The sequence below is a fragment of the Elephas maximus genome, chromosome 8, assembly GCF_024166365.1.
Source record: "Elephas maximus indicus isolate mEleMax1 chromosome 8, mEleMax1 primary haplotype, whole genome shotgun sequence".
Lineage (NCBI taxonomy): Eukaryota > Metazoa > Chordata > Mammalia > Proboscidea > Elephantidae > Elephas > Elephas maximus.
In genome coordinates, this window is record NC_064826.1 from 79,720,272 (window position 1) to 79,732,909 (window position 12,638).

The 12,638-nt window shown below is 41.5% G+C and overlaps 1 protein-coding gene and 1 pseudogene across 1 annotated transcript in view; both read left to right on the plus strand.

The window, feature by feature from the left end:
• Nucleotides 1-12,638, plus strand: part of HDAC9 (histone deacetylase 9) — a 1,063,574-nt gene that overhangs the window by 826,957 nt on the left and 223,979 nt on the right. The gene's annotated exons all lie outside the window — the stretch shown is intronic.
• Nucleotides 4,252-4,779, plus strand: LOC126082086 (phosphatidate cytidylyltransferase, mitochondrial-like; annotated as a pseudogene).

The window sequence follows — 12,638 nt, forward strand, 5'->3', positions numbered from 1 at the left end:
TTAATCCTGGCCTATACTTGACTGTCTTAAGTTGGGTTCTCTAGAGAAGCAAAATCAGTAAACTATATAAACAGATATAAAGAGAGAGATTTATATCAAGGAAACAGCTCATGTGATTGTAGAGGCTGGAACATCTCAACTCCATGGATCAGGATAGAGGCTTCTGATTCATGTAGCCACAGGGGCTGGAGAATCCAAGATTGGCAGGTCAGAGAACAGGACTCTTGCTCACAGGCTGTGAAGATCAACTAATCCCAAGATCTGCAGGAAAGCTGCTAGCTCAAGTCCCAAGAACCAGAGGTCAGGCGAACAAGAGGCAGCCGCAGGATCCAGAACAAACCAAAAGCCTTGGTGAGGTGAGCAGGAAGGAAGTAGGTGGCAGAGGGCAGAGAGATTGAGGCTGAGGGGGAGGTGAGTTGCCACAGGCCCTGCCTTTGCCAGTGCAGCTCAGCAGATTCCATCATGGTGGTGATCATATATCAAATTTCAACAGGCAAGTGATCACAACATTCATTATACAACTGCCAAAACACTGAGAATCGATATACAATCTTAACCATCACATTGACATTTTCAGACTTTTAAGTGTTTACCAATTTAGTGGGTATAAAATGACATCTTATAGCAGTGTTATTTGTATATCCTATACAATTAATGAGGTTGAGCATTATTTTCCATTCAGATTTCTCCTAATGTGAACTCCTTTTTGTCTTTTGCCTATTTTTATATAGAATTGTTTGTTTTCTTATTATTTTTTAGACAGTTTTGATATATTCTGGATAGTAAACTCTGTCAGTTATGTGTTGTAAATGTCCTCTCCCAGGTTGTAGGTTAACTTTTCATTTTTAAATCATGTGACAAGAAGATATCTTAATTTTCCTTCATTGTTATTCTATTTTGCATGTTATTTAAAATATACTTGCTAGTTTTGAGGAAATTAAAAAAATATTCTCTTGTATTTTCTTTTTTCAAGTTTTAAAGTTTTGTTTCTACAGTTAAGCCCTGAGTCTATCTGGAATTGCTTTTTTTGTATGTACTGTGAGGTATGGATACCATTTCTCCTGCTCCTCCTACAACTGTTTTGCTTTTTAATGTGGATGATCAATTTTCTCAGCACCATTTTTTGATAATACTATTATTTATTCACTGATCTGGAGTGGCATATCTGTTACATACCCACATTCTATATGACGGTTGGTCTGTTAATGGGAACTCCATTGTACTCTATTGACCTATTTACCTATCTCTATGCCAGTACCACACAGTATTTATTACCTTAAATTTATAATAAATCCTGATTATCTGATAGGATAAATTCTTCCACTTTCTTGTCCTTCTTCACTAGATCTTGACTTTGCACTTATATATACAGTTTAGACTCGCTTTGTCATTTTGCGTAAAACAACCTGTTAGAGTATGATTGCTATCCCATCAAATTTGTAGATAAGTTTGAGAGGAATGAACATCTTTAGAATACTGAGTATATTTATTTTTGACTATGGTTTATGTTTTCATTTATTTATATTTTTGGTAAAGTCTCTTTGTCAAGTTTTATGATTTCTTCAAGGATAATAAGTTTTATACATAGATAATTCTTACTTAAAAAAGAAGTTTAAATGGTGTGATCATTAAGGTTGTGTGTCAATTTGGTTGGGCCATTATTCTCACTGTTTTGGCAGTTGTGATGTAGTTTGGCAGTCGTATAAGGATGCAAACGCATCCGTGATGAGATCTGATATAATGTAATCACCTCCATGATGAGATCTGCTATGAGTAGCCAGTCAATTGAAAGGGAGTTTCTTTGGGAGTGTGGCCTGCTTCCAGTGTATGTAGAGTTCCTGGCAAAGCTTGCTGGCTTTTGCTCTGCACTGCTCTGGACCCTGCATTTGACTTGTCAGCATCTGACCTCCAGTTCTTGGGGCTTGGGCCAGCGGCCTGCTGTCTTACTAGCTGATCTTGGATTTGTCAGCCTTTGCAACCGTGAGCCAGCAGCATACTGTCTGACCTGTGAATCTTGGGTTCATCAGCCCCTACAGCTCCATGAATCAGGAGAAGCCTCCAGCCTGATGCCTGACCCACAAATTTGTGAGCCATTTCTTTGAGATAAATCTCTCTCTCTATATATATATATGTATACACGTGCACACACGCACGCACGCACACACACACACATATATATATATACTTCACTGGCTTTGCTTCTCTAGAGAACCCAGCCTAAGACATTTGGAACTGAGAGAGGTTCTAGAGAAACAAAATTGTAAAAAAAAGATGAGTTTTCTAAGTTGGTTTTTGAGTCTGGTTAGTCTTAAAGATGTTCATGACTCTGCTTCAGGTAGTAAAGAGGGCACTGCTAGTCCTTGCTGTGAGGTGGCAATAGAAATACACAAAATATCACCACCAATAGATCAAGCATTGTTGAGAAGCAAGGCTCTGGGTTATTGCATGTATGAAACCTTTCTACAATTTTTTCATAGTGAAAAGTATAAGGAAGCTGGTTGGTTGGTCCTATTTTTGTTAGACAAAGTGGTGAAAGATGAGCTCAGGGCTTCAGGGTCAAACTCAAGTGCCACGTAACTAACCTCAAAGTTACCACTTGTGCCCTGTAAGAAAGCCTTATTTGTTGTAGTAACAGAGCCAATATTGCGGAAAACCAAACTCAGAGTCTTATCCTAAGGGTGACTGTATTGTGCCAGTTGCATGCCCAACCTTGAATGGTGTCTGAAGCTAAATTGAGGGGAATGACTGGGAAGAAATCGGACCCTGAAACTTGGGTTGGGGACATATAGGTGGTTAATCAGGAAGTTGGGGATACTGGGCCCCTAAAATCCATTGAATCACCCCTGCCAACAAAACTCTTAGCCCCTCCACCCCCCTCTGATGAGATTAACCCAGCTATGTTTGAAGAGCTTTTTTCTGAGATATCGCCTGGGAAGTCATCCCCTGGGGAGGCGGCTGAGTCATCCCCTGGGGAGTTGGCCAAGTCATTGCCTAAGGCAGATGCCTTAGAAGACGTTGCTGAATATTCTGAAAACACATCCCCACTGCCTATTTTGGCTTCTAGACCTATAACTAGACTTCAGTTCCAGCAAGCTCCAGTAGGTGAAATACAAAGTATGACCCAGGAGGACTCCAAAAGAACTGCTTGACATTTCTAATATGTACCAACAGAAACTTCGGAAATATATATAGGAATGGATAATAAAAGTGTGGGATAATAATGCAAGGAACATAAAGATGGATCAGTCTTAGTTTATTGATATGGGCCCACTAAGCACAGATTCTTCATTCAATGTTTCAGCTCGAGAGGTTAAGAAAGGATTTAATAGTTTATTTGGTTGGGTCACTGAAGCATGAGTTACGCAGTGGCCTACACTAAACCAGGTACTAGACCTGTCTTGGTATACCGTGGAAAAGGGTATCCAAAGGCTTAGGGAAGTTGGCATGTTAGAGTGTATTTATCACGTTAGACCCACAGACCCACACGTGGAGTGTCCAGAGGACATACCTTTTACGCAACGGTGAGGAACAAATTTGTGAAGGGAGTCCAAGCATCCTTGAAGACTGTTGTGATTGTTATTTTATGTAAATCAGATTTTACAGTGGGAACTGCCACCACGGACTTAAGACACCTAACTGCAATGGCCCCCATGGTGGTAGGGCCAAAGTGGCAATACTCAATTGACAAAGACAAGTTGGGCATGTTACTGTAATGGACAGTGAGTCAAAGCAATAATCAGAATAGTCTGACTGGTATGGACTCATGGCATTAGCTTCTTACTCATGCTGTCCCAAGGACTGAAATAGATGGAAAATCTGCTAAATATTTACTTGATCTGAACAAGCTGAAGAATTCTAGGTCAAGTGAACAGCAGTCTTAACTTGAATCACCGGAGTAGACAGTCACGGCCCCTGAGTCAATTCCCAGATCTGAGCAACTTTACAGACCCACAACCCCTTGAATGAAGGGGACGCTAAGGCTCCTTGAGGAAGAACCTCACTACACTACCAGAAATTTATACTCTTAGTCTTTCTCCCAGCCTTCGCCAAAGGGATCTATGGCCTTTTATGAGTGTGACTGTTCATTGGGGAAAAGGAAGTAATCAGATTTGGGGGGATTACTGGATACTGGCTGTGAACTGACACTAATTCCAGGAGCCCCAAAACATCACTGTGGCCTACCAGTCAGAGTAGGGGCATATGGAGGTCAGGCTAGTAATAGATCCTTAGCACATGTCCATCTCACACTAGATGATTGCTGCTTTTCTACTGCTCCCCGAAAGCTTTTCGGAAGAAGAACTCTTTATAGAGATTGCAGGACTCTCCTATTCAGGTGACTTTCGGATGATGGTTGGAGAGGATAAGTCAAAAGTGTTGAATATTGTGAAGCCCAACGTAGTTCACTTTCGTGAACTTTATGGCACCATACTACAGGAGAATCCCCAAGTGGTGTATAAAATAAAACAAGGCAGACTGGAGCTAGATAAGAGCCCAGGACAATTCACTCAGCTAATGGCACTGCCCAAAACCTTACAGCAATGAAGAAATCATATTATGGGCCCTCCTGGAAAAAACAGAAATGTGGAAGAAACTTTATTTCAACTTGCTAACAATCCTGACTGTTCAGAGGTGGTGCGCCTAGGCCTTTCAGCAATCGTCAGACCCTCCAGTGTGAGACAGAGCACCAAGGGCAATTTTACTGCTGGCATGAAGAAATCGGTGATTTATAGTTCATTAAAACTACACAAAATGTGGAGAGGATGGCTGAGGAAAACCTAATTTTGCTTGCTTTTATGTATGTTATGTAGAGATGAATAAAGTGTTTGACCTTTTTGACAGAAAAAAAAAGATAATAACTTTTGAGAACCACTGCTCAGCTAGTGGTTCTCAGAATTGATCAGTAACTAGCAGCATCAGCATCACCTAGAAACTTTTTAGGAATGCAGATTCTCAGCTTGAACCAGAATGAATTGGTCTGAAGTCCTGGAATTCCCCACCCACTCACCCCTGTTCGTTTGCCTACGTCTGGCTCACCTTTCAAGGCCAAATCCAAGAACCTCCTTCTTGAAAAAGCCTTCCCCAAACATTCCAGTCCCTCGCTGCAGCTGTGGTAGACAGTTCTGTGTCATCTTGGATTCACAATGACAGCTTTCCACCAAAGGGGAGGGGAGCCCATCCAAGATGTGGAGACTGAGAGTCACGACCAGAATGGCAGCCCTGAGGCAGGAGGGGCTTGGGGAAGAAATACCCCGATCTCTCTCTACTCCTGCTCTGCAGACTCTCGCTTGTGCTGCCCACGGTCTCAAGCAACAAGAAGTCAGCAGACAATGGAGCCTGGGTGATGCGGCCTTTGCGGATCAGCCCCCCAGGACAGAGTAGAGCAGAGAAAAAAGGAGACTGGATCTGGCAGGGCAAGTGGAGAATAACCAGCAGATTTTCTAAGATACAAGTGTTGCCCCATCATTCTTTAATAATAAAAATAATGACAATAAAATTAATGTTAATGCTAAAAAAAAAACAAAAAAACAACAACCAAACCTGTAGTGATTTCCCCAGTTCCAGAATGCATAATTGGAATAGATACTGGCAAAACCCCCACACTGAATCCGTGACAATTTGGAGTAAGGGCTATTATGGTAGGAAAAGTCAAGTGGAAGCTTTAGAGCTGCCCCTACCCACGAAAATAGTAAACCAAAAGCAATACTACATTCCTGGAGGTACTGCAGAGATTACTGCCACCATCAAGGACTTGAAGGATGCAGGGGTGATGATTCCTGCCACATCCCCATTCAACTCGCCTACCTGGCCTATGCAAAAAAACAGATGGATCTTGGAGAATGACAGTGGATTATTGAACACTTAAACAGGTGGTGACTTCAATTGCAGCTGGTGTTCCAGATGTGGTTTCATTGCTTGAGCAAATTAATACATCTCCTGGTACCTGGTATGCAGCTATTGATCTGGTGGGAAATTTACCCAACAAACATTCTGGTGCCTTCTACCTCAGTAAAATTTTGAGGGGTCCAGTGGTATGGGACATGTCAAGATATTCCTTCTAATGTGAAGGATAAGTTATTGTATCTGACCCCTCCCATGACCAAAAAGGAGGCACAATGCCTAGTGGGCCTCTTCAGATTTTGGAGGCAGCATATCCCTCATTTAAGTGTGCTTTTCCAGGCTATTCTCCATACCTGTTTCAAAGGACCGACCACCAGAAGCAGTTTGCCTTCAGCTGGCAAGGCCAGCAATACAACCTTTAGTTGACTATGCCAGAGCTACATCAGCTTTCCAGCTTTATGTCACAATTTACTCTACATGGACCTTGATCACCTTTCTTTTCCACAAGACGTCACACTGGTCATTACATTGATGGCATTATGCTGATTGGACCTAGTAAAGAAGAAGTGTCAGTGACTCTAGACCTATTGGTGAAACATTTTTGTGCTAAAAAAAAACCATTGCCGTTGAGTCGATTCCAACTCATAGCAACCTTACAGGACAGAGTAGAACTGCCCCATAGAGTTTCCAAGGAGTGCCTGGTAGATTCAAACTGCTGACCTTTTGGTTAGGAGCTGTAGCTCTTAACCACTATGCCACCAGGGTTTCCATTTTTGTAGTTGAGGGTGGGAAATTAACCCAACAAACATTCTGGTGCCTTCCACCTCAGTAAAATTTTTAGGGTTCAATGGTGTGGGACATGTCAAGATATTCCTTCTAATGTGAAGGATAAGTTATTGTATCTGGCCCCTCCATGACTAAAAAGGAGGCACAATGCCTAGTGGGCCTCTTTGTATTTTGGAGGCAAGATATCCCTCATTTAAGTGTGCTTTTCTAGGCTGTTCATCAAGTGACTGAAAAAGCTGCTAGTTTTGTGAGGAGTCCAGACCAAAAGAAGGCGCTATATCAGGTTTAGACTGCCATGCAAATGGCTCAGCCACATGGGCCGTATGGTCTGGCTGATCCAATGGTGCATGAAGTGTCAGTGGAAGACACAGATGCTATTTGGAGTCTTTGGCCAGGCCCTGTTAGTGAATCACAATGCAGACCCTTAGGGTTTGGGAGTAAAGCTCTGCCATCCTGTGCGGATAAATACTCTCTTTTGAGAAACAGCTTTTGGCTTGTTACTGGGCCTTACTAGAGAGTGAATGCTTAACCATGGGTGACCAAATCACCATGCAGCCTGAGCTGCCCATCATGAACTGGGTGGCCTGCAGAACCATAAAGTTGGAAATACATAGCAGCCCTCCCTCATTAAATGGAAGTAGTATATACTTTTTTTTTTTTTTTTAGTATATTACAAGATAGGGCCCAAGCAGGACCTAAAAGCACAAGTCAGTTGCATGAGGAAACGACCCAAATACCCATGGTGTCCACTCTTGTCACATTACCTTCCATCTCTCAGTCTGCGCCTTTGGCCTCATGGGGAGTTCCTTATGATCAGTTGACTGAGGAAGAGAAAACTTGGGCCTAGTTTATAGAATGTTCTGTGCGATATGCAGGCACTACTCGAAAGTAGACAGTGGCAGCACCTCAGCCCCTTTCTGGAACCTCCGTGAAGGACAGTGGTGAAGGGACATTCTCCCAATGGGCAGAACTTTGAGCAGTCCTCCTGATTGTTCACTTTGCTTGGAAAGAGAAATGGCCAGATTTGTGATTGTATACTGATTCATGGGCTGTTGTCAACAATTTGGCTGGATGGTCAGGGATGTGGAAGGAACATGATCGTTAAATTGGAGGTGAGAAGGTATGGGAGAGAGGTACGTGGATAGACCTCTCTGAATGGGCCAAAGAAGTGATGATATTTATGTCTCATTTGACTACTTGCCAAAGGGTGACCTCAGCAGAAGAGGATTTTAGCAATCAAGTATATAGGATGACACGTTCTGTGGAAACCAGTCATCCTCTTTCCCTAGTCACTCCCTTCATTAACCAAATGGCTCATGAACAAAGTGATCATGGTGGCAGGGATGGAGACTATGCCTGTGCTCAGCAACATGGATTTCCACTCACCAAGGCCCGCATGGCTACAGCTACTGCTGAGTGCCCAGTTTGTCAACAGCAGAACCCAGTACTGAGTCCCAGATATGGCACCATTCTTTGACGTGATTGGCCAGCAACTTGGTGGAAGGTTGATTACGTTAGACCACTTCCATCAAGGAAAAGGCAGTGTTTTGTTCTTACTGGAATAAGTACTTACTCTGGATATGAATTTTCCTTCTGCGCATGCAGTGCTTCTACCAAAACTAACATCTGTGGGCTTACAGAATGCCTTATCCACCATCATGGTACCCCACAAAGCATCGCCTTGGATGAAGGGACTCACTTCACAGCAAATGATGTGTGCCAGTGGACCCATGACCATAGAATTCCCTGGTCCTACCATGTTCCCCATCAACCTGAAGCACCTGTCTTGATAGAACAATGGAATGGCCTTCTAAGGACACAATTAGCTAGGTGGCAGTATCTTGCAGGTTTGAGGCAATGTTCTCTAGGACGCTGCTCTATCTCAACCTCCAATATATGGTGCCCTTTTTCCTATAGTTCAGATTTATGGGTCCAGGAATCAAAGGGTGGAAATGGGAATGGGACCACTCACTATTACCCCTAGTGACCCACTTGCATATTTTTTGCTTCCTGTCTCCGTGACTTTGTGCTTTGCAAGTCTAAAGGTCTTAGTTCCAAAGGGAGACATATCACTGATTCCATTGTAGTGGATGTTAAAAATGCCACCTGGCCACTTCAGGATCCTTATGCCTTTGGATCAACAGGCAGAGAAGACTTTACCATATTGGGTGATGTGATTGACCCTGATTACCAAGAGGAAATCAGATTGATATTACATATTGGAAGTAAAGAAGAATATGTCTGGAATGTAGAAGATCCCTTAGGGCATCTCTTAGTACTACTGTGCCTTGTGATTAAAGTCAATGGAAAACTACAGCAACCTGACATGATTTAATGGTCCATACCCTTCAGGAATGAAGGTTTGGGTCATCCTACCAGGCAAAGAACGAGGACCATCTGAGGTGCTTGCTGAGGGCAAAGGGAGTACGGAATGGGTAATGGAAGAAGGTATTTCTAAATACCAGTTATGATAGTGACCAGTTATAGAAATGAGGACAGTAATTGTTACGAGTATTTCTTCCTTGTATGTGTGCATCAAATATGTTTGGTTTCTTCACTTGTAAAATATAAGATGTAAACAGGGTAGTGTGTTTTCAGTTGTATGTGTGTTAGTTGTATAATGTTAGGTGCAGGTGTGACTTTATAATTGTCTTCATTCAGAGATTATGTGGTAGTTTAAGGAGATGTGTGCAGGTGACAAGTTGACAAGGGGTGGGCTGTGATTGTTAAGGTTGCCTGTCAACTTGGCTGGGCCATGATTCTCAGTGGTTCGGCAATTGTGATGTAGCTTGGCAATCATGTAATGATGTAATCACCTCCATGATGAGATCTGCTATTAGGACCCAGTCAGTTGAAAGAGTTTCCTTGAGGGTGTGGCCTGCATTCAGTATATGTGGACCTTCTGGCAAAACTTGCTAGCTTTTGCTCTGCTCTGGATCCTGAATTTGGCTTGTCAGCATCTGACCTCCAGTTCTTGCAACTTGGGTCAGCAGCCTGCCATCTTACCTGCTGATCTTGGATTCCTCAGCCTTTGCAGCCATGATCCAGAAGCCTGCCGCCTGACCTGTGGATCTTGGGTTCATCGGCCCCTGTAGCTACATTAGTCAGGAGAAGCCTCCAGCCTGAAGCCTGACCGATGTACTTGGGACTTGCTAGTCTCTACCGCTGCATGAGCCGTTTCCTTGAGATACATCTCTCCTCCCCATCTCTTTCTTTCTGTCTCTCTCTATATATAATGACAGTTTTATTTCTTCTTTTTCACTAATTATGCCATTGTAAATTTTAAATTACTTTATTACATTTGCCAAAACCTGAAATGTAATGCTGAAGACAATTAATGTTCATGAGTATTCACGTATATTTTTAGATTATCTGTTTCACAAATATTATGTTTACTAAAGGTTATTATAGATATTTTTTATAATGTAAAGGAAATTCCCTTCCATTCCTAGTGTTCTAAGAATTTTCTAAGAATTCATTCTAAGAATGAATGACTATTACATTACATAAAATAATTTAATCTGCAGTTATTGATATTATTACATGATTTGTAGTTAATTTGCTAGCATGAAAAATTACATTGAGTAATTTTTTCAATATTAAAGTAACTTTGAATTCTTCAATTAAATCCACTTTGTTTATGATTTACCATCATTTTCATACATTTCCACATTTGATTTACTAATATTTTATTTAGGACTTTTCATATATCCTTTACTGTATTTTGTCTGTAATTCTCATAAACACATCATAAGTTTTAGGTATCAAGACTTCATAAAATGTACAGACACATAGGTCAATGGAAGGGAATTAAGAACCCAAACATAAATCCATCCACCTGTGGTCAGCTGATCTTTGACAAAGGACCAAAGTCCATTAAATGGGAAAAAGACAGCCTTTTTAAAGCAAAACTGGATTTTCATTTGTAGAAAAATGAAACAGGACTCATACCTTGCACCACACACAAAAAGAACTCAAAATGGATCAAAGACCTAAATGTAAAGCCTAAAATGACAAAGATTATGGAAGAAAAAATTGGGACTTTGCTAGGCACCCTAATACGTGGCATAAATAGAGTACAAACCATAACTAACAATGCACAAACACCAGAAGATAAGCTAGATAACTGGAGTCTTCTGAAAATGAAACACGCTAATCAAAATGGTTCAAGAAAAGAGTGAAAAGAGAAATTACACACTAGGAAAAAATTTTTGGCTATGACATAGCCAACAAGGGTCTAATCTCTAAAATCTGTAGAATACTTCAACACCTCAATGATAAAAAGACAAATAAATTAAAAAAGGGGCAAAGGATATGAACAGATGCTTCACCAAAGAAGACATTCGGGCAGCTAACAGACACATGAGGAAATGCTCTTGATCATTAGCCATTAGAGAAATGCGTATTGAAACTACAGTGAGATAACATCTCACCCCAACATTACTGGCAAAAATAAAAAAAAACAGAAAATAACAAATGTTGGAGAGGTTTGTGGGGACATTAGAATTCGTATGCACTGCTGGTGGGAATGTGAAACGGTACATACAACCACTATGGAAGACAATATGGCAACTCCTTAAAAAGCTAGAAATGGAAATACCAAACAATCCCACAGTCTCACTCCTAGGAATATATCCTAGAGAGATAAAAACCATCACACAAATAGACATATGCACACCCGTGTTCATTGCCGCATTCTTCGCAATAGCAAAAAGATGGAAACAACCTAAGTGCCCTTCAACAGATGAATGGATAAACAAATTATGGCACATACACACAATGGAATACTAAAAAAAAAATGGGATACTACATAATGATAAAGAACAGTGATGAATCTGTGAAACATCTCACAACATGGATGAATCTGGAAGGCATTATGCTGAGTGAAATACATCCATTACAAAAGGACAAATATTGTATGAGTCCACTATTATAAAAACCCAAAAAAAGGTTTACATACAGGAAAAAAAAAAAAAAAACTTAGATGGCTACGAGAGAGGGGTGGGGTAGGGAGGGAAAATCACTAACTAGATAGTAGGCAAGTGTTAACTTTGGTGATGGGAAAGACAACGCACAATATTGGGGAAATCAGCACAAACTTGACCGAGACAAAACCATAGAAGCTTCCCAGATAAATCCAAACACCTTCAGGGACCGAATTATTGGGGCTGAGGGGGCTGTAGACCATGGTCTTGGGGGACCTCTAGGTCAATTGGCATAAGATAGTTCATAAAGAAAATGTTCTACACCCTACTTTGGTGAGCAGCATCTGGGGTCTTAGAAGCTTGTGAGTGGCCATTGGTCCAATCACATCTGGAACAAAGGAAAATAAAGCCAAAGACACAAGGAAAATATTAGTTCAAAGGCCTAGCAGACCACATGAACCACAGCCTCCACCAGTCTGAGCCTAGAAGAACTAGACGGTGCTTGGCTACCACCAGTGATTGCACTGACGGGGGTCACAATAGAGAATTCCAGAGAGAGCTAGAGAAAAATACAGAAAAAATTCAAATTCACAGGAAAAGACCAGACTTACTGGTCTTACAGAGACTGGAGGAGCCCCTTAGACTATGGTCCCAGGACACCCTGTTAACTCAGAACTGAAGCCCTCCGGAAGTCTGCCTTTTAGCCAAAGATTGTTTTTGTTGTTGTTAGGTGCCACCGAGTCAGTTCTAACTCATAGTGACCCTGTGTACTACAGAACGAAACACTGCGAGGTACTCCGCTGTGCTCAAAATCGTTATGCTTGAGTCCATCATTGCAGCCACTGTGTCAATCCATCTCCTTGAGGGCCTTTCTCTTTTTGTTGACCCTCTACTTTACCAACCATGATGTCCTCCTCCAGGGACTGATCCCTCCTGATAAAATGTCCAAAGTATGTAAGACACAGTCTTGCCATCTTTGCCTCTAAGGAGCATTCTGGTTGTACTTCTTCCAAGGCAGATTTATTTGTTCTTTTGGGAGTTCAATATTCTTCACCAACACAACAATTCACAGGCATCAATTCTTCTTCG